The sequence below is a fragment of the Callospermophilus lateralis genome, chromosome 8, assembly GCF_048772815.1.
Source record: "Callospermophilus lateralis isolate mCalLat2 chromosome 8, mCalLat2.hap1, whole genome shotgun sequence".
NCBI classification, from domain to species: domain Eukaryota; kingdom Metazoa; phylum Chordata; class Mammalia; order Rodentia; family Sciuridae; genus Callospermophilus; species Callospermophilus lateralis.
The window spans coordinates 108491222-108515636 of NC_135312.1; positions in this window are offsets into that span (position 1 = coordinate 108491222).

Genomic DNA, 24415 nt, shown 5'->3' on the forward strand with positions numbered 1-24415 from the left:
GAATTTCTTAAAGAACTATGATTTTTACAATGCATAAAAAGATTCCAGTTGGATTTCCTTCTTTTAGTTTTTTTTTTTTTTTTTAAGAGTGAGAAAGAGAGGGAGAGAGAGAGAGAATTTTTTTTAACATTTATTTATTTTAGTACTTGGCGGACACAACATCTCTGTTTGTACGTGGTGCTGAGGATCAAACCCAGGCCGCACGCATGCCAGGCGAGCGTGCCACCACTTGAGCCACATCCCCAGCCCCTTTTAGTTTTAAAAATAAAATCATTTAAATGCACACTCCTCCCTACTAATAATATTTTCCCTCTTTGATTCATATTATTGGAATTCATCTATGGAACTAAAAAAAATTCCCCAAACCAAGATTTGTAATACTTTTTCAAAATGACCTTGAAGCATTCAATTTGATAACCTTTAGTCAGATTATCATTTTCCCAGTTGCTACTGAGTACTATGATTTACTCTCAATTTAATACCTGAATATAGATCATGTAATTAAAAACAGTATTAAAGCATTAAGTCCCAAGTTTTCGATTCTATATTGGATGATAGGACATAATGAGTTAACAACTGATCACTCCACATCACTGAGAACACCAGAAACTGAAGCTATTATATACAAAGATATAGTTACAGTGGGTGGGAGAAACACTTGAAGAGACAATTGAACCACATTAGTTTCTGTTTAGAGGACTTTGCATCCTTTTGCCAATATCAGACTGTCACAGTCAAAGATAAATGTATGTAACTTAAAAGTCCAGGAATAAACTCAGATGTGTCTTAACCAATTCCCTTTAGACCTATTCTTTCATGTTTTTTTTTTTTTTTTGCCTCACCTTCTATTTTACTGAAGATCATAAAAATACATCCTCAGTGTCTTTACTTTTTTCTTCTACAAATATAGTAAATTGGGCTCCAAAATCTCCACTTTCTTCTAACTCTACTGGTATACTAGAGTATATGCTATCACTATGCACTGTGAATAATATTTTCTCACCAAAATAACATGGCCTATTCAGCTGATAACTAATTCAATCCTATGTGGGGATATACAATGAATTTTTTTTAATTACAAATGTGCTTCTCCTGGATGTTGGTTAAGGAAATATGGTAATTTGGTGTGGTAGTCAAGTAGCCACTTAACAAGTCCATATTTTTGAAGCTCAATTTATTTTAAACACTTTGTAGAAATTAATTAATCGTTTTAATTAATTGGTGATTACATATCAGCCGTGGATTTCCTGTTAGCTGGAATTATGCTTTTCTTTTCACCTTGATAAAGAGGTCAGTAATGTGAGTCTATGACTTTAAGAAGGGGAAAATTTATCAAAAGCCAGCAGGTGTATGGAGAGATAACAAAGAAGAAAAAGATCTTTAAATCATTGAAGTATCCGTGTTAAATTGTTTTAATGGCTAAGATCAGCTCTTTGGAAAGTTTTAATGAAGAAGTTTATCTTCAGTATCCCATGAGCACTTCTATTTTTTTGTATATACAAAAATAAAATCACTTTCAGAGCTGTCTGAGAGACCAGATTTCACTTTATGGAGACTTGTTCTCCCAGAAGAGTCAGGGTTTTGTTTTGTGTTCAATACATGTTTGCTATCTTTCTGTTCTCACAATGAGCTTCTGTGGTAAGCACACTTATTTCTCCATTTAATCTAAGATAAAACTGAGACATAAATGTTAAGCAACTTCCTTGAAGCCTCACAGCTTAGAAATAAAAAAGACTCAGCCTTATCATCAATTCACTTTGATGTCAGAGCCCGCACCTTTGATCACTGCATGCTGTGACTTCCCATGTTCTTTCATCACTAGGCTGCATCTCTAAAACATATGGGCTTAATATGTAAATCATTCCTTATTACACTTGCCTTTCTTCAAAAGTATATTCTTAATCCACTGGAAGAAAAGGTACACTCAGTCATGGCCTGGCTACTGGAGGATGTGTTCTCACTCATCAGATTCTCCTTTTATTGCAGATTGTTCATAGGTAGATATTTTCTCTAATCTTTAAGTCTGTATTCACTGAGCATTTATTTGACTGGAAACCTAAGTTGGCCCTGAGTGTTGAGATGCTATCAAAGGGCACTTATGGAAAACGGTCTCTAATTTCATAAATTTCTGGAATAGTAAAAATGTTAATCTGGAAACAATTCAGTATTGTCTTAAACACTAGTGCAGCCAATCCCATCCTCCCACTGATTAGAATTCGAAGCCATGAAAGTAGCAAAACTGAAATGGAATGTGAGATGAAAAGGTCAAAGAACTTTTCATATCTAATCCGTCTGTGTTAGTTTCTTATTGCTGCTATAACAAATTATCACAAATTTACTTGCTTAAAACAACACACATATATTATCTTATAATTCTGGATTGTAAAAGTCTCATTGGGTTAAAATGAGGGTGCTGGCAGAATCCCATACATTCTGGAGGCTCTAGGGGAAAACCTGTTCTTCTGCCTTTTCCAGCTTCCGCAGACTGTCTGCACTCTTGGCTCATGGCCCCTTCTCCATCTAAAAGCCAATAGCATAACATCTTCCAGTTTTCCCCCCTCTCTGGTTCTCCTGATTCCCTTTCATTTGTAAGGATCCCCTTACAAAATCTAGGACAATCAGCTCATCTTGAACTATTTAGCTTAATCACATCTGAAAAATCCATTTTTTCATATAAGGGAACATATGCATAGGTTCTGGGGATTAGGACATAAACATTTACTATCCCATATATCCCATATATATCATATATATATGATATATATATATCTTATACATATATACATATATTATTCACATGACACAATAATTATTTGTATTGGAAAACCAGCTTTCCATAAAATTATATATATATGATAGTGTATTATATGTATATATTATATTCTAAAAATAAATTACTTTTTTAAACTGCCAAAAAAATGATAAGGCTGTGAAAAAAATCCTATTCAGAATATAAAAGTATTTGTATTATATTTATAATATAAAATTATATTCTGAATGTATTCTCAATTGTCACGGAAAGTACTCCACAGCATGTTTAGAAAGTAGGCACGTTTTTTAGAGTTCTCTTCTCTCTTTCTTTCTCTCTTCCCCACCCTCTGCTTCCCTCCCACCCATCTCTCTTACAAACACACACACACCACTACATCTTCTGTACTTGTGACTAATAATAAAAGCACAATGATAAGGAAAATATCTGGTTCAGAATTTTTTGCTTGGCCTTAAATAGAAAATGCTCAGACAAGGAGAAAAATATTTAACATGTCCAGAGGATTGCTTGAGGGATGTGAAATATCTTTCCCAGGAGAAATAATATCATAGCTTAAACTAAATTTATGACAGGAATCTGATGGGTCAGCTTGCCTCTCAATTGCCTTTAGGGCATAATGGGATGTGCTGGACCTGGCTGATGAGTCACAAGGCAGTTTACATGGAACTTGTTTCTGAGAGGTAGATAAAAAGAGCCTTCTTTAAAGGGTGCTTTGGAAGAGTTTCCTGAGTTATAACCTTAGTGGATGTTGCATTCAGGATCATTAACCACCCAAGACAAACTCAGTCCTTGGAAGTAGTGTTGTTTCTGCTGTGGGTTGCAAATGAGACTAGTTGTTTATAAGAGCTGCAGTTAAATAAGGACAGAGTTAAGTAGTGATGAGTCAACTATGCCAACTTTTTTTTTTTTTTTTCTAAAAGTACTTTAGAGAAAGAAAACATCAAAATTTAAAATTTAAAGTTCTTAAAAAGTACACATTTAAATTCAAAAAGTGAATTTGGTGAAAAGATTAGCAAACAGATGGATTGGATTAGATTTCCAAATCTACTTAAAAGTTGAGTGGCCTTATACAAATTACTTAACCCCACTGTGTCTTAGATTCTCTACTAAGTGAGGTACAATTTCAATGTTATAGAAATTATAGTAAAATTTAAAAAATATTTGGAAAAGTACTCAGATAACTCCATATTAACTTTAAAAACACTTATAAAGCATTTATTACTATGCTTGACTTATTAGTTTATAATTACCAAGTGATAATTCAAGAAGCGAAATAAGTAGTAATAAATGAAGGTCCACATTTTGGTCTTTTTTTTTTTTGTCAATTGTAGAATTATCAATATTCATTTGCAGAGTTAAATTTAATATGTTTGAACAGATGTATATATTTGTAAAATTACTCTCCCGATCAAGATAAAGAACATTTCAATATGACCACCTAGCAGCATCCCATGTATCAAATAGTCAGAATTTCATACTCCTGGAATTATAAAGTACACACTCCTTGTGTCTGGCTTATTTCACTCAATATGGGTCTGACTTCCCTCAGTCCTTAGTTTGAGTCCTTAGTTTGTTCCTTTTTTTATAGTGGATTAGGGTTTCATTGCATTGCATGTTCTGTTTTACCTGTTCATTTCCTTGTTGATCAACATTTGAGTTGCTTTCAGTTTAAACCTGAAAGTTTATTCTCTTATTATAAATAAAACTGCTATAGACACTTGAATGGAAGACATTATGTGGATATAGGTCTTCATTTTATTTTTGTAAATAACTAAGAGTGAAATTACACTGGGTCATATGTTAATGTGTTTACTTCTATAAGCCACTAACAAACTGTTTTACAAAGTGGTTGTGTAATGTCTCTCACTCACCACAATGTAGTTGTATATTATAAATGAAAATACTCATTCTCACAATTTTTAATATTGACCATGTGCATATGTAGGAAGTTGTATTTCATGGGAGTTTTATTTAACTTTTTCAACAAACACTGTTAAATGACTTTTCTGTGATTATTGGCATAATTATTCATGACTTCTTTTAATAAGTATCCTTACATTTTTACTAATTTTAAAAATTAGATCATGAGAAACAGATGTGACTTCATTTTTGAGAAACCAGCCTCTACCTCAGAGCAAAGCCTGTCTAAGGAAGGGTCGTGACCCTTGTCCTTGGAAAAACCCACAGAGCACTCCTAGGCATATACCCACCCTGCTGAGTTGTTTGTTTGCAAATAACACAGGAGATCTGCAGCGCCAGGTGTGCCTGACTCAGTTAGGCTAGGTGAGGACCCATAGCAACCCCCTAGCAACCACCAATCAGCATGAGACAGGGAAAATACCTAGGATGCCAGATGACCCCCCAGTAGTTTATGGTGGTTGATAACATGTTGGGAAACCATGAAGTTTAGCATGTACACCCCTCACGGATTAAACCAGTCAGTTCAAACAAATCCCCCTCTTGAACTAACTAATCACCCCTACCCAACTTGTTCCCACCAGTGAACGTGCTAATTAATGTTAAGAGTTGTTGTTTGATTTTCCTGCAGTGTGAAATGATTCGCTGTGAGATGTTGTAACACATAGAGTATCCCCCCCCCGAAAAAAAAAAAACACCTAAATTCTCACTGAACAAAGGACTGGGGCTCATTCCCTTGGACCACTGCATCTGAAATGGTTGTGAGTCCAGGCTCCAGCTTGCAATAAAGACTCTTGTGTGATTGCATCCGATTCGGCTCCTGGAGGTCTATTGGGGTCCCACAAATCTGGCATTACAATCACTCTTATTGTTGAGTTGTAAATGTTCTTTATATATTCTAGGCACAAGTTCTTCGTCATTCATGTACTATTTTCAGTTCTGTTTTATTGATCTATTTCATCCCTTTGCCAAACTTACTTTTCCCTTCTGAGTACTGGGGACTGAACTCAGAGTCACTAGACCACTGAACCACATTCCCAGCCCTATTTTGTATTTTGTTTAGAGACAGGCTCTCACTGATTTACGCAGTGCCTCAGCAAAAATGAGTCTTTGAAATCGCTATCATCCTGTGTCAGTCTCTTGAGCCACTGGGATTACAGGCTTGCACCACCATGCCAGGCCCTTTCTTTGCCAAATTAATACTGTTTTTATTGCTATAGCTGTATTGTAAGTCTTAAAATGAGAAAATTTATTTTTCCATCTTTGTTTTTTCTTTATCAGATTGTTTTGATTATTTTATGATATTTGAATTTCTAGGTATGTTTTACAATCAGATCGACAAATTTTACAAAAATACTCTCCACATGTTTTATTTAACTTGTGTTGAATCTATAGATCAACTTGGGGCAAACTGAGATCTTAACTATATTGAGTTTTTTGACTCATGATCATGGATTATCTCTGCATTTACGTAAATTTTTGTTTGTTTCTTTCAGCAAAGTTTTGTAGTTTTGCATTTATTTTGTTGAAATCTCTTCAAGCAGTTCATATTTTGATGCTATTTTAAATTGAATTGGATTTACTTCATATAGATTTTATTTGGGAAATAGAAAAGTTGATATACTCATCCTATACTATGTGGCCTTGCTAAGTTTATTTATTACTTCCAGTATCTTTCATAGGTGTCTTGGAATATTCTAAATAATAGCATACCACTTTTGATTTTAAAAAAAGATAACTTTATTTGCTTCTGACCTTCAATATTTTAATATTTTAATCTTTTTTTTTGTCTTATTGCATTGGCTACAACTTCTAGTACAATGAAAAACATAGATGCCAAGTGTAAACCTCTTAGCCTTGCTTTCAATCCTAGCAGAACAGCATGAAGACTTCCATTATTAACTATAATGTCAGATATAAATTTTTTTGTTGATTTCTTTACTCATGTAGGGGAAAATTCTTTTCTGTCTGATTTTTCTCTTATTTTATTATGAGTGATGACTTTTAACATATTTTTTTACGTATTTCACATGGTTATGATTTTCCTTCTACTTTGGTCAATATAGTGATTTCATTGATTGTTTGAATGTGTTAAACCAACTTGATATAAAATTAGCATTGTCACTATAGATTACTGCATTAATATCGTACTCAATTATATTTATTAACCGGTTTTTAAAGAACTCTTGCATGCATACTCAAGTGAGACATTAGACTTTAATTTTCTTTTCTTATAACATCATCAGTTATTTGTTTTTATTTTTTTTATTTTTATTTATTGTTTGGTACCAGGGATTGAGCCAGGCATGCTCAACCACATCTCCAGCCCTTTTAATCTTTTTTTTTTTTTTTTTTTTTATGTTGAGACAGGGTCACAGTAAGTTGGGAAAAGCCTCACTAAATTGTGAGGCTAGCTTCAAACTTGTGATCTTCCTGCCTCAACCTCCAGAGGGTCACTCCAGAGGAACTGGGCTGTGTGAAATAATCACACAAGAGACCTTTTTTTGGGGGGGTCTTGTGACAGCTCCTCTGACCTTAAGGGTCTGCAGAAAGAGAGAGTGAGCACATGCTGATCCTTTTTATTGAGGAGAAGCCATTCAAATGAGGCAAGGGGTCAGGTTTTAAGCTGCTGAGTCTAGCTTCATGATATCTGCTGTCAGTAGGTTGACTGACACCTAGGGAGGCCACACCCAAAGGCAGAGCAAGAGAAGGGGACACACAAAGGGCGTTTCCATGGAACATTCTATCCCAAACAGGGCAAGGGTACCACAAAGGAACAGGTGAGCGTAGTTCGACCCATGGGGCTGCGGGAAGGCACACCTATGCATGGAGACACATTTTGTGACATTTGTGACTTCTAAGATCGGGGCAACCATCTAGGGACACTTTGATGTGGCCAGATCACTTGGAAGTGACCTACAGAGCCTCAACTGATTAGGGAAGGAAAATGCTGTTCACATAGTGTGACAGCTTCCCACAAGTTACTGATTTGGTAGATCAAGTTTTTGTTTGGTAAATATAAGCTTCTATGTCCCCCTGGCAAAGAGCATAGCTTCCTGTCTATTGACAGTAAACTTGGTCATGTGATTGACTTTGACTACTGGAATGTGTGGGGAGATGATGGAGTTTTAGACCATTTTTTGACTCAAGGCTTTAAGAAACAGTCTTTCTTAGCTTAGTCCCTTGAGTATTTCCAGTCTCTCTCTTGGCAGAAGAATATACCTTAGATAGTGCTAATCGTCCATCCCTGGATCAAGAATGGGACACAGAAAGAAAACTTGAATTTGACTTTTATCCTAAAAGAGAGTTGGCCCACGTAACATGGAGACTGGTAAATAAGGAACAGTGTTTATTGATGTAGGCCACTGCTATTTTTGTAGTTGCTTATGTGCAAAAATATTAATGCACTTAAAAATGAATAAATTTAAAAGTGGAGTTTCAGCTTACAGTTATGTCTGAGCAGTTCCCATTGTATCAACCCTTTCAAGGATAACAAATTTAATCTCTGAAAAAATAAACTGCTTTAGAGACCAAACAAAAGTAAGTAGATATTGGGGGCTGGGACATAAAGTCAAATAAGCTCATTATATATGAAAATGCATAAAATCTTAGCAAAGAAATAAAACAATTTAAAAAAAAGATCAACAATAATTCTAAAATTAAGATATAAAGCATATATTTAGACACACACAAACACACACGCACACAGAGGCTGAATTCATGAGCAATTTCAAAATAGTAGAAAGATTTAGTAAAACTAAAGATAGGTAAATATATTAGAAAGAGAAAACATAAAGAGATATGCAAAGAGCTTAAAAAATTTGGGAATAGTATCATGAACTTGAACACATGTGTAATTAAGATTTCAGTAATAAGAAAGTGAGTTAAAAATATTTGAAATAATAATCGTTGAAAGTCCCCTTATTGGTGGAACACTTATGTATTTATATTCAAGAAGCTCAGAAAATTTCAAGTAGGATAATGCCAAAAACAAAAACAAAAACATGATATTTGTTGAAAGTTGAACATAAAGATAAAACCTTGGTAACAAGTACTAAAGTGATATTTAATGTTCAGAAGAACAATGAATTGGAATCCCTTGGTCTTTTCATCAGAAACAATGGAACTAGAAGAAAGCATAAAATAAGATACTGAAACAAGAGAACTATCAATCCAGAATTCTACATGTAGTAAAAATATATTTCAAGAATGATGGTACAAAGTGATTTCAGATAGAAGAAAACCTAGAAATTCATCACCAGCAGACTTACACTAACAAAAGGCAAAAAAGAAGTAGTGTAGAATAAGAATTATAGAAAACAGAATGGTAGAATTTAGGAAAGCAATGAAAAGCACTGGAAATGATTATTTGAGATATTTATGCAGAACAGCAACAAAAAATATAATAAATAACAGAGATAAAAGAGTCCTGGAAAAGATCTTGGATGTGATAAATAACAATTTTTTTTCTTAGATGAGAAAATTTGAATCTATGGTGAAAAGTATATAAAGACAGAATGACATATTCTTACAATTCAAAGTATTTATATTCTCTAGGGTCACTTCAAACATTGAATTAGCAAATATGGAACCATTGCCTCTAAGAGAAACATAGGGATAGATTCCTACAAAGCTTTGCTCACACATCTTTCTCAACTTCCTAACACTTTATTTTATGTTTGTTTCCATTTAAAGATAACACATATTTGTTATGAATAATCAATTTTGTGGTTTTAAAAATGATTTAAAACCACAAACTTTGGAGATCATTTTTCTTAGACAGGTTCATTAGACAAAGTCCTTGTAAAGAAAGCCAATTTCACTAATGTCAAAAGCTTACTATGGGTTTCCACACACACCTTTTGCATGCAGCAGGTAATTTAAAAAGTTTTCTGCCATCTCCTGCCTTGTAGAATTTCTCTTACTTCCAAGGTTAGTTATTTGGCACTTTTTGAAACACATGAGGTTAGAAAACAATAGCTGAGAAAGCTTTGACATTTCCTGACCCTGGTGAACGCAATCATGTCTTTGTGCTTCACCATCACCACAATGTTGTTCACGGTGGTGTTTGTCTTCTTACAAATCCATACTTTTGTTCCTTCTGCAGCTTTTCCATAGCTTCATCACACACTACAAACGTTATTTTTTTTCACTTTCCAGAGGGGCCTCACCTAGAGATTGGCAAATTTTCTCTTCTTTTGTCTGGTTATACTATATCATTGATTTATTAATATTGAACTCACAGCCCAACATACCATAACTCATGTCTAAACAAAGCATGTCCCACACTATCGTTATTCATTACATCTTGGATGTAATGATAATTTTTTTTCTCAAATTAGAAATTTTGAATCTATGGAGAAAAATATGTAGAATAAAAGCCAGAATGACAGATTCTGTTTTAAAGTAAAAATGTAACTATCAATATATATATAGCCTCTGATGCGTTTAAGGTATCAAATGTAGCTATCCATGATATCACCTTCTTGTATCTTAGAACACTAGACAGTATTATTTGGCCTGCCATAACAAAATACCACAAGACTAGATGATTGGAACAACAGAAACTGATTTTGCTTACATTCTGGAGATTGGGAAGTCAAGTTCTTGTGGGCTCAGTTTCCAGTGAGGGCTCTTCTCCTGCCATGTGTCCTCATATGGTGGAGATTAAGGAGGGATGAGAAGATATGGAGATTTATCTCTTGTGACTCTTTCTCTTTTATAAGCACATAAGTACTATCAGATTATGGGTCCAACCTTATGATTCCATTTAACTTTAATCACTTTCTAGAAGATTCTTTCTTTAATATGGTCACATAAGGGGTGGATAGGTCTTCAATATATGAATTTTGGAGGGATTTTTAGGATAAGGCACAATGCTTCAGTACTGAATTTGGGAGCAATTTAAGAAACATTGTCAACAACAACAAAAAGCAACCATAAAAATGAGAGAAATGTGGAAATAAATAGAACATTATAAAGACATTTGTTTGCAAGAGCTGAAATAGAAGGTAGAGCACCACCTTGTTAGACCATAGTTGAGAACATCAGAATATGTGTAACTCAAATATTTTGCAGCTCTGCACCCATCCACATATAACTGTGAAAGCGCTGTATCAATTTGTGAGTTATAAATAAATTTTAGCAAGAAGGCAAATTGGCAATTATAGAATCCGTGAATAATGAGAAGGGTCAACTATATTTGTACTTGCTTCCCAGAAACTTTCATTTCCTTGTTGACAAATCTAGATTGGAGGACAATTTATGATCTGAATCCATGAAGAAAAACAGGGTAAATTATCTAGGTAAGTTCATGGTTAGTGGTTTTGCTAGTATATTCTGGTTCATTCTTTAGGGAGTTTTAAATGGAAGAATAAAAATAATAATAGTAACAAAAATGCTGATTGGGTATCTATTACAGGTAATCCGTTGTTCTAAGTGACCCTTAATGAGCACAAGAACTCTATGAGGTCAGCACTACCAGGTTGCTTATTTTACAGATGAGGAAGATGAAACACTGAAAGCTTTAGTAGCATTACATTATAAGGACATGGGTCAGGATACTTTTTCTGTGAGTCATAATAAAAATAGCACATAGTATGTGTTGTATTGTCATTTTTAAATTAAAGTAACCATCATCTTTTCCCATATGTTGATTATTCCAAAATTTAAAAAGAAGGAAAACCAAGTGCATGTGTTATATAAACACGTGAACAGTATTCACACATGCATATGAATAGGGATATTAGCATTCAAGTTTAATTGCTTATTTCATGATGCAATTTTATAATAACTCTATCTTTTCCAGGAATTTTAAACAAATCTGTGCATGTGAAGCATATTTGGGGGAAATGAAGGGAACAAGAATACACTGCAACTGTGACTAATCATAGGGAAGACGATGCATGAGTGGGCTTAAAGATTCACTGGGAAGAGGAAATCAAAGTAAACACAAATCCTGAGAAGTGAAGTCCTGTACATCTTGGAATGAAATGTGTTTCTAGTATAACACTGGGCAGGTTTTTATTAATAAAGATTATTTCACATTGAACGTATCGTTTCTTCAAATGCTTTTTTTAACTTAGTGTTTTTTTTTTTTTACTCTGCAAAACAACTCAGTATAGTCCTGTCAATAATAGTTTTAGTTTTAAAGATTTAAAAAAAAGGCTTCATTCAAGTTAGAGTTAATTGATTGCTTGTGAGGTGGAGACTTTTAATGTTTAATATATTTGTTAGAATTTGGTGGAAAATATCCTAAATAAGTTAGGCTTATACATGGATGTGATCAAAAGGTCAGTATTTGAAAGAACATTAATTTGAAACTTTCTCAACTGCAAGCCTAATCACATTAAACTATAGTTTTTATACTTTTGATGTACTTAGGAACCAAAACCATACAAATCTAGGATGAGTTTAAAGGATTCTCAGTGTAGACCCGTATTTCTCAAATCAGAATGCATATTAAAGCCATCTTCAGGTTTTTTAAGAAATACTGTCACCACATTACCATCATTAGAAACTAGTATGTGCCCTGTGATCAGTGTTGAAAGCTTCTCAGGAACTTGTAATAAAAGGTGGGGAGCTTTGAGTCAAGACTATGTCTGTACTGTGAAGCCAGCTAATACAAATCTAAGTTACCATTCATCAACATCACCTAGAGAAATCCTAACCTTTATTGTGTAATTTACTTCAGTGTCATGCCAACTTTGTCATTTTTGTTTTAAGTAATAAATAGATTAAAATGACATCTTTTGTTGATGTCTCAGACTACTTATTTCTACCATTCATTTGAGAGAAATGTAGTAGATTAGACAATGGGGAATGGAGAGAAAGGAGGGAGAACAGGAAAAGGAAAGAAATTAGAATAAATCTGACATAATTTTCCCGTGTACATACACGAAAACAGCACATTGAATCCCACCATCATGTACATTCATAAGAATGAGATCCTAACTAGAATAAGATATATTCCATGCTTATATAATTATATCAGTATGGACTCTGAGGTCATGTATACCTAGAAAGAACTAAAAAAGAAAAAAAAAAAGAAGAAATGCAAACACTTGATTCTATTTCATACTTGGGCTCAATTAAAGAGTGGATCTGGGCTGGGGACATAGCTCATTCAGTAGAGTGCTGGCCTCACATGTACAAGGCCCTGGGTTCAATCCCCAGCACCAAAAGAAAAAAAAAAGAGTGGAACTCTGCTTAAGCCATCATGGATACACCAGAGGCATAAACGGAGTTGACCATAATCTAGTAGTGCTCACTGCATGAAGTTTAATTTCATGCAGTTTAATTTAAGAGAGAGTAGTTATAGTGAACTTCTAAGATTCCTTTGACTCAGGGATTACCACTAAAGTTAGATGAGCCATAGAAAGTCCATTTGTTCTTTTTAAGCATAGTGCCTTAACATGTTGTATATCTGAGAACAAATAATATTTGGAAAAAGTTCAGAACATCAGGTTGCACCTATCTTTTCAGTGGCATGAATAACTTGCATGTGATTGCCTGAGATGACTTTGTAACTTCATGACTACACTATTAAACTACATTAAAAGTAGAGCAATGTTCTTTGCAATCCTTTGGTGTACCTTCTCAAGGGAATATAAAATACTGGAGCAAAAATGACAGCTGCATTTCTGCTTCTTCATTCATTATTCGCTTTCCGTGCTGTCACATGGATTCTAATTAGGTCTTCCTGTGGGACTCTGATCCTTGGAGACACATTGGTTTATTTTTTTCTGGCCTGTAAGTATCACCAAGCAGACATGAAAGATGATTCTGCCCTCCTTCTCTCAGACCTACTTTCTTTTCACATTTTTAGAAAATAATATCTTTGCTTTTGTCAGGTATAATCTATTGGTACCAGTGGTAATTATGTACTTTGGGATGTTTGTATATCATTGGGAGAGGTGTCTACTTATTTTCCACTGTATCCTACTAATTGTATAAATTATTTCTTTAAAAGGAGTAAGCAATTTTTCCTGTTGTAGGTTTCAATATGTGACTGGTCTGAGATTACAATAATCAAAAAAGAAAAAAAAACTGCACTAACATAATAGTTCAAAGGTCTGTTTGACAAGAGAAAATTGTACATGGAGGCAGAGTCTCATAAGAAATAACTTGTATTCTCAGAGGTTGTAGTATGTGTGTATAACAATGTTGACTCTATTTCTAGTTCAAACCACTCACTTGATTTTCAAGAGTCACTGAAGGGCTATTTATGCAGCTTTGTGCACTACATTAAATATAACAATATCTAAGGCAGCAGGTTATATTAATAAAGTTTGCTTTTTGTATTCTAAGAGAAATGTATTCTAAGTTCTCGGTGTCATTGACTAAAGTCCCTAAATTTGTATGATGTTTTTCACAACATAAAAAGTAGGACACATGTTCAAATTGGAAAATTACAATGAGCAACACTTTCAGACTTTCTTCTATATTAATATTTATTAGTACTTGATGTTATAAATAATATATGTTCCTTCATAAATAATCATCTTACTAGGTTTCTGAGGTCATAATTTGTGTTGTTTGATTTAGACTACACTTCCCTGTCTAAACTCCCTTTGTTAAGCTATGTGGAATTGGTAGGATATAGTGAGGTTTGTGTTTCTACAATGAAATGTTTGAGGTGACTAATTTGATGAAGAAAAGGTTTACTTAGCTCATACTGGTGAAGGTTCAAGTTCAAGATATAGCAACCCCATTGTTTTGGCTCTGTTGAGGGCAGCAGATCAGAATTGTGAGACAGTTTGTGGAGCAATCATGATTGTCTCTCAAACTGGAATAGAGGGAGAGAAGAAGAAGAGACTCCAGGTTCCACAATCTCCTTTGAGAGCCTTGCATATGCTAGGCAAGACTTCTACCATTGGACTGCAACCCCAGCTCATTTAAAAAATTTTTATTTTGTGACAGTTTCACTAAATTGCCCAGGGTGTCCATGAACATGCAATCCTCCTGCCTCAGCCTCCTGAGAAGCTGGGATTACAGGCATGTGTCACTGTGCCTGGATTGCAAACTACTTTTATAGTATCACATCTTCCAAAACATGCAAGGTCAAATTTCTAACTCCTATAGTGATAATTTCTGCAATTCTTCAAGAATTTCTGAAAATTTCCCTAAGAAATGTGTCACTTGATCATTTCTGAAACTAGACTCATTTTAGAACAAGAACTTTGTTAGAGAATTTTGAAAATAAATTTGGCACATTCCCTGCAACTACTTCTTTCTCAAAACATTATAATATTGAAATATGAAAAGGGTGAATACTTTTAAAAATCCAGATCTAGCAAACTGAGTGGAGATTATATGTCAGCTATGTCATAATCTGAATTTGAATAATTTGTTAAACATTTTTCGTCTAGCTCACAGTATGTCCCCTCAAATAGTTTAAATGAATTGATTTAGTGCAATTTGACTTTATGAAATCAGTATCCTGACTCACAGGTGATGCTTCCAGTTTATCTATTTGTTTCTGTGATTTGAGTTGAAGCAGGGGACATTTCTGTTGTGATGACGCTCAGTTTGCACCCACATGCTTTAAAAATTCCACAGCCAACATTGAATTAGAGAAAAGTTTCAGTGGAAAGAAAAGTGCTTCTCTTGTACCTTCCTTCAGTAAGGCATATCTGTGGTCTCTTATCTGTTTCATTTTAAATTTAAAACGAAAACACCATTCTCTTATATACAACATGATTAAGATTTTTTAAATCCAGTAAAGCAAAATTGTAAGGGAAAGACATTCAATTTCAAATAGAACAGAAGTAGTATCTTGCTGATTCATTTAATACAGCACCTAAACCAACAAAACATGCAAGTTGCTGACAATTTATTGGTATTACAGAATTAAACCTTTCTTTCATTAGCAAAGAATGTTTGCATTTTGAATTAAGTTTCTCTCTCATGAAAGCAATATTACATCATTGCAGTTATAAAAACAGTGCAACATTGCTTATCACTGGAGATTGCTATGTTCCCAATTAGCAGTAATATTTTAGTTCATGTAGCTAAGAGATAAGTGACCAAGTATATAAAAGTAAGACCCTGACAGACTAGTGAACAAGTACAGTCTGTAATTTAGGCAGTCTCTGAAATTTCACCCATTTATGTGGGACATGTCCCAAAATTAGGACATTTTGAGGATTGTATAAAGCCAAGAAACTTCTTAACCTGAACCAAAGAATCACAAGAAGATTTGGAAATTTAATATTACTCTTGGAACACATTGACTCTGACAAGCCACATTGTGTCCTTTATTTACTCCTCCCTGTTTTCCTTAAAGGATAAATGGATTTTGAATTCAGAGAGCTGAGTTTTTATGGTTCAACCACTAGATAACAATAATAACAATTTACAGCTATCTGTCACGGGGCAAGTGACAGTACTAAGTTCTTTAAATACATTGGCATGCTTAATCCTTAAAATAATCCTGATGTGTTCCTGGTGCTCAGAACAGTGCCTGTCACCAAGTAGGCATGTAATAAAATAAGAAATGAATGTGCAAGCCTGTGAAGGAGGTATTACAAAGTTTGCTTTAGAAATGAGCACATTGAGGCTGAAAAAAATGGAAGAACTTGCTTAGGTTTTATACTGTCAGCAAGAAGCAGAAGCAGGAGGTCTATCTAGTTGATTCCAAAATTCATGCTTTGATCCTCTGTACAAACAGCTTCATCTAAATCTTTGGACCCTCAGTTTATTATTAGGAAAGCAGAGATATTTGCCATGCAATCTCAAAGGTCTTTTCCAAATTAAATAAAATCCATGACTAACTTTGGAAAAGTAACATCAAATACAGATTTGAAAAGTAGATATAGAAGCCAAGGGTGATGCATTGTTGGAAAATCTGGTATTTTAGCTGGGTTTGTGGCTGAGTGTAAAATGTGAACCTCAGGTCTTTTCTTCTATAGATCTATATAATCTCTTAACTGTATTTCTGAAACCCAAACAGCTCTGAAAATCAAAACTTCTGAAACTTATTTGCCTGTAAGACTTGGCTTGAATTTCTTTTAGTGCAAACACTAACCTGAACTGATATGAGACCATTTCTAGTCTTTATCACAAGTGTAAACCTTTGTTTGTTTTGCTGTCCAAATACTAACATGTTAAGTCACATTCTTCCTTGGAGAAGGGAGAGGATGTCAATGAATGACATAACTTATGGATTCATACCTTCCTATAAATCTAAGCACTTATAAATTATAAACAAAGAGTACAACTATCCAGAAGATCTGAGGACAAAGGAAAATGAACTTGCTTATAGTCTAATGAGCACACTGTGGCCACTGTGAGGAAAGAGAGCGGAAGAGGAGCATTTATCTTAACGGTGTAGATTTCAAGATGACAAGCCATCTACTAATGCAATTGAGTTTTCTTATTTGTAAGAGGAAGCACCACCAAAGACCAAAAAATGTTGCAGGTAGAAATGCTACCAGACAGGATGATATGCCTTTCATGATCCAGCCTGTGATTCTTTTTTGTGGGGGCACCAGGGATTGAACCCAGGGGCTCTTAGCCACTGAGCCACATTTCTATCCCAATCTTTAGTTTTTAATTCAAGACATGGTCTCTCTAATATGCTTAGGACCTTGCTAAGTTGCTAAGGTTGGCGTTGAACTTATGGTCCTTCTACCTCAGTTTCCCCATCTGCTGGGATACAGGTATTTACCACTATGTTTGTGATTCTTGAAGGCCAAAAGTTCTGGGATTGTCAAGTTCATTCTAGAAACTTCTAAAACAGAATAAAACTAAAGTCACCTCTCCCAAATTATTAAATATACATCCAGCTATTCTTTGATACTCCTACATTCTCTTTTGTTTTGTTTTTCACTTATATTTTTCTCATCTCTATCCTATATTTATAGTCATCAGGGCACTTTGTGGTAACATAAAGAAGAAGAAAGAAAAAACAAGCAATTCTTTAAACCATATGTTATCTCCTGGTTAGAATAGATTCTTATTGGCATCATTGTTGGGGATTCATATAAAACAACAGAGTAGAAAAGAAAGGGATTATTATAGTTCCATTGATCAGACTGAGAAACTTAGGATCCTATATTTAAGAGATTGTCTATTGTCAGACAGCTATTTAGTGTGATAGTGGAGGGCCTCGGACCTAGAATCCAGGCTGTTATCTAAGGGAATATGTCACTATATGGAATAACTTTGCAACTGAACTTTCATCATTTGACTAGGGGTTACCCTTAGGATATTTCTCCTTTTAAGGAGATGTTATGTAAAATCCATGCCCAATCTTCCACAAATATCATGGAAACAAATAATAGAAAAATTATGTAAAATGATAGTGGAGGAGTATGACTCAGATTTCCTGCCTGCATTCCCAAATGATTTTCCTAGTCTATTCAAAATACAGGACAGACTTCCTAAAATGGCACTGTTAAAATACATTTTGTTTGAGAATCTGGCAACTGGCCAAGCATTCATTTTGATACTGCTGGAACTAATGCTGTACTTTATAAAGTGGGTCACAGCATGCTTCTGAGATGTCTTAGAGATGCTGTGAGCTTTCACTAGGGTGATTGGAGCTGTTTTTGGATCAGGCTGACTTCAGTGGTCCCTTGGCAACCTTCACCTGGGCATTCACACAACAGTAAGGCTCCTAGATGATTGCACATCTGTGATTCTGAGCCTCTAGTATTTAATTCCTTTTCATCTTTCCTTATAATTAATCATTAGTCTTCTTCCTTATTCGTTTTTACTGACAATGAAGAAATGCAGCAATTTCTGTAACTTTCTGATTAGAGGTATTCTATAAACTGAATTGATTCTCCCCAAAATAATGCCAAAGCCCTAAACACCACTCCTACTGTTTTTGTAATTGGAGATAGACCCTTGGGGAGAAAATTTGGTTTAGATGAGGTCATGAGGGTAGGACCTTCTTGAAGAGACACTGGAGAGTTTGCTTTTGCTTTTTCCTCCATCTCTTTGAGGACAGAAGGAGACCATCTGCAAGCCAGAAAGAGAGCCCTCACCAGAACTCAACGATGCCCACACTCTGATCTCAGCCTCCAGAACTGTAAGATGAAATGTTTGTGTTGTTTAACACACCCAGTCTATGGTGTTTTGTTACTGCATCCTGAGTTAGTAACACACAGCACTGTGTAGGGATTCTAACCATGAAAATGTACAGGAAAGCTTTCCCCTGGTGAGCAAACTCCTGGGGATAAGAAGGGGGTGGTAACAGACCCCCCTGTTTCCCACCCTTAGATTGAGCTGTGATCTCTCTTAGGATCTAATAATATAGATAATATATGTGCAATGTCTAGCTGGTATGGCAATGCCCTGAGAAGCCTCTGTGTTAGAGTCTCATCAAGCCTCAGACCTTGATTGCAGGCACATAACTCCTGGGAATAAAAGAACTTCTTTGCTAAATAACTACAGAGTTTCACCAAGCTCCTGTGCTCCTGGATCTGCCCACTTAACAGTAACTTTAAACAATGGACTTTCTTAAGAACTGCATAAAGCTCCTAACATTGCATATTGTAACTATGAAATGTAACTGCACTATAAGCAACCTTCCTGATACTCTAAACAATAATGTGGTTATGGTATTAATGACCTAATGTAACCTATTGTTATAAATAAAGCTTGGCAGCTTGGCCTCACAGCTACTCTGTCACTTTCCCTGCCTCTGCACCTTGCCTCCCTGTCTCCTCTTTATTATCATTCCTTACAGCACTCTACTTCCACCTCACTAGAATCATTGACAATGCCTCTGCATTTTTGGAAAAGCAAAATGTATTAGAATGAGTTATTCATTAAGCACTTCACTCTGGTTTAATGGTATGCACTTTTAGGTGTAATAAAAAAAATAACATGGTATAGTTGAAAACGAACAATGTAAGGAATGTAAGTGACAGCCCATGGTCTTCTAGTTAATTTTGTGTAATAGAAGATGTCTTAAGCTATCTTATAAAATAATTTATATATTATTATAAAATAATTTCTTGGATTCTTCCAAGTTACATGGTCTCTTTTCAGATAGTCAAATCAAAGTCCAACTTGTTCTTTGTCATTCTTCCTTTATCCTTCCTAAGAAGACATCTGGTTTGGGGAACTCTCTGTGTCCTCATTGCCTTCCAAAGAGGGAACTTGGAGTCTGCCCTCAAAGAGATGGATGCTCTTTGTTTTGCCTTATCACTGAGTGTCTTATATCATTTGCTGCCAAAATACATAGCAAGAGTGGGGTTGTTCCTCAGTGGTCAATATTTCTGGGTCAGTTGGCAACTTCCTGATGACTTGTTCCTGTTTCAGTTTCTGTTGTGTTTTCTAGTTTCCATCTATGGTCCGCTCACTGCTCCCACACAACAATCCCACTACAGACTTCTCACTTCCAATTTCAGAAACCGCCTCCCAAAGAGTACAAGCCAGGCTTAATTTTGCTCAATGCAATGGGGTGCTAGAAACCCATATGAAGAGGGACTGACAAAGGAGTGGTGATTGGCAATGGTCAGGATAAAGTATTTCTAAAATGACTGTTTACTGAATGACTGTTGCAATAACCTGAAAAATGAAATATCATCAGAAATAGATGTTTTGGAACCCTCTTATCAACTTTGTTCAATAAGCCCTAAGTAATTTCTTTTTTTAAAATATATTTTTAGTTGTAGATGGACAAAACACCATTATTTATTTATTCTTATGTGGTGCTGAGGATTGAACCCAGTGCCTCACTTGTTCTAGGATAAGTACTCTACCACTGAGTCATAACCCCAGCCCAGCCTTTTTATAAAACATTATTTTGAGCTTCAGTCTTATTTTGAGTTTCATTGTTCCACTGGGACAATGGGCACATTCAGTTGTTTATGAATAAAACTTGTCTAGAATCTTAAAATAATGAGTTTTCCCTAAAATATGAACATAATAATAATTGAAATATCGCTTAGGTTTGTTGATGAGACCAAAATCTCTAGGTGTGTGCTCTAATTTTCTTCATTTCCTTTCTTTGATTTTTAGTAATTTATGTATGGAGATGTTATAGAGATAGTACATATGTTAAACTTCAAGTTCCTTATTTTAATAATACTTAAAAATGATATGAATTTTTCTTATCCCTTTTAGACTAATTTTGATCAATATTTTATCTGTTGACACAATGGAATACTACTGAGCCATAATAAAGAATGAAATCCTGTCATTATGAAAACATGGATGGAACTGGAAATCACTACATTAAGTGAAATAAGCCAGAGAGAGAAAGACTAATGCCATGTGATGTCACTTAAATGTGGAATTTAGAAACATTGATCTCAGAGAAGTACAGAGTGTAATGATGGTTACCAGAGATTAGGGAAGAGTGTAGGGATAAGGATGGGAAAAATTTGGTCAATGGACACTGAATCACACTAAGAGCCAGAAATTCTGGGGTAGTATTGCATCATAGGACAAGGACAGATAACAATAATGTCAATCAGACATTAGCAGAAAAGGCATTAGTTCAAGATTTCTTAAATTTTTGTCCCATGTTGTTACTTTACAATCTGAAGGTCATTTTGAAAAGTAAACTTACAGATACTAATACATAATTTTTAGAAGGAGCTACATGTGTTTTATATTTGAAAACTGCTTTACATTTTAATTCATTCCTCTGTCGTTGAGTATTGTTTGCCATAAGCCAGATAATGTACAAAGCACTTGTCATAAATGTAACTCATTTACTTCCCAGAGCAATCAAGAATAATAGCATCACTATTGTGCTCTTTATCTGATAGATGAAGGATTAGAGAAACAGGTAATTAAAGTTACATACCCAAATATGTTGTTGGTACATGGTAAAGCAGGATTTGAGCTCTGACTGCCATCTCCAAAGCATGTTGAGTGCTGTGCCAGTCTCTTAAGACCCATAAGTTAGTCACAGAAGCCTAACTTGTTTCTTCTGACACTGAAAACACTGAGATTTATGACATTCATGTATTTCTTTTCTACACTACTCTAAACAAACATAAAAACACGTTTGCAATTCATTGTTACCAAATTAAGCTATTATTTTTCCATGCTAAACTTTTATAGCAAATAGAAATAATAATAATTAAATAAACAGAACAACCCACTGCAAGTTATTCTGCTAGAAATCTAGAAAACTACAGGTGCATTATTCATGGATGTGGGTGCTGAGAGCAGTCCAGCTGTGCATACTGAAAAAGTCTAATTATATCCAAGTATGAAGTTCAAGTATGTCCAGCACTAAGTTCTCTGTGATGGAAAGTATAGTCAGGGCTTACTGGGAGTGGAGCTCAGCAGTACGGGATGGTGCAGAGGCTGTCAATATGTAAGAGCTAGATAGCCACTGTCTCAAAACAGGGTGAATTACCTAGGCATTAAATTCTGATGACTTTTCCATTTTTTCAAGAATTCTTATACCACAAAACTATCCATCGCCCCCACCCCCAAAAGCACTGGTTATCTCAGATAAAATGTCAATGAAATTGTTCAGTTTGTTACATAAAGAGAGCTTTATCAAATGAACATTTTGTTTGCTTGTTGCCTTGGATCATTTGTGATAAAGGTCTGAATTTCTGCTCTTTATAATCTGGAATTGCTGGCAAATATCCTTGTAAATACAAAAGTCGATTAAATTATTCTATGAGAGTTAACTATGTCAGGTCAAAAAAATAGATCTCATGTTTTACTAAAAAGAAACAATTTATGGTATATTTTCAAGCCACTTATAGATATTATTTAGAAAAGGAATTAAACTTAAAATATTTTATTTGACAAATTGATGTAAAAGTGAATTTTTATAAATTATTCTATTCTTTTATTAATTTTTTTTTCTTGCTGAGACTGTCTAAAAATAATGAAATGATCTATATGAAAAAATTGGAAGCAACATAGATGCCCTTCAGTAGATGAATGGATAAAGAAAATGTGGCATATATAAACAATGGAATATTATTCAGCCTTAAAAGAGAATGAAATCATGGCATTTGCTGGTAAATGTATGGAATTGGAGAATATAATGCCAAGTGAAGTTAGCTAATCCCCCCAAACCAAATGCTGAATGTTTTTTCTGATATAAGGATATTGATTCATGATGGGGTTGGGGGGTAGGCATTGGAGGATTAGAGGAAGACTAGATAGGGCAAGGGGTGGGAGGGGAAGGGAGGGTGCATGGGGGTAGGAAAGATGATGCAATGAGATGGACATAATTACCCTAAGTATATATGTATGAAGACATGAATGGTGTAACTCTACTTTGTGTACAACCAGATATAAATTGTGCTCTATTTGTGTAATATGATTTGTAATGCATCCTGCTGTTGTATGTAACAAATTAGAATAAATAAAAATAAAAATAAATTTAAATAAATTATTCTATTAATTTTTTTTCTTGCTGATACTCTGTCTAAAAAGAATGAAATGATCTATATTTTTAAAAAAGGATAAATAAGATATTCTTCATGGTAAAATTAGCCTCCCTAGATTCCCATTATGAGATTTCTAAAGGTAATTTTATTCTTCATTTCAGCAGTTAATACATTCTTAGAATGTTGGGATAAATTTGGAAATTTAGTGGCATTCATAGGCAAAGATATTTTATTGTTTTTTTAATTATCTAAGCTAAAATCAGACTTAAATTCTACACTTTTAGGTTTCTGTGTAGAAATAATGCTTTAGTCCAAATTTTATTTTAAAATTTGTAAAAGATGGTTTAATTCGGTCTTTGAAAACAAACAATTTTCAGTTTGAATAATGTTATGTTAATTAAATTACAATTGATTAAGTCAGGCAACATTACATATTTGCTGGTGCTTCAATTTTAGTCAGGAGAGGAATGGATATGCTTTAGCATTCAAATGCCACCATCCTGTTTAAATTCATTGCTGTGCTGTGGAAAGAGAAACAACAGAAGCAGCTGTCTGCTTCCTCCACATTTAGCAGAGAATTCAATAATTCTCAGAGTAGGCAGGATTGGATACTCACTGTCAAACACTGTTGCCCGATTCCAGTGCAGAAGATTTTTTTTTTAGTATTCCACTTTAGAATACTAAAAGGTTGAAACATGTAAAATATGCAAACGTTCCATTTGCAAGTCATGTTGAGAACACAGGAGTCAGACAGCTACCACTTAGCACTGCACCGTTACTGATTGACCTCAACGCATTACTAGAGATACGTTATTAATATCCAAACCAGAATTTACTAACAAAAGAAAGTTTCCAAAAATAGTATTTATTTTTCATTGGTGAGAAATTTTTTCTTAATCTTTTCATCTTTGTTAATTGGATATTCTGGCTTATCTCTTAGATTATACCAACAGTCTGACTACATTAGTCTTCTAGATAGGATAAAGCAGATTACGCAGTTAAACCTTCAGCAATACTAGCCCAAGAGCATGCTTAAAAATATTACTTTAGAAATGTCCTGACAGTCATAACTTCAGGGCAATTTGGGAACTATTTTCAGCTCTGACCCAGTCTGAAAATAAACCTTTTTAACCCAAAGTTAAACTTTAGAAAACTTCCTACCACTGTAACATGGGTCAGAAAACACAGAGACAGCAAAGAGCTGGCGGGGGGGGGGGGGATATAGAAATAAAATTAGGAATTTTACATTGAACTGTGTCAATAGCCCCGTACAAATTTCTTTTAAAAATTAATAACCACATAGGGGCTGGAGTTGTGGTTCAGTGTAGAGCGCTTGCCTCAAACGTGAGAGACCCTGGGTTGGATCCTCAGCACCACATATAAATAAATAAACAAAATA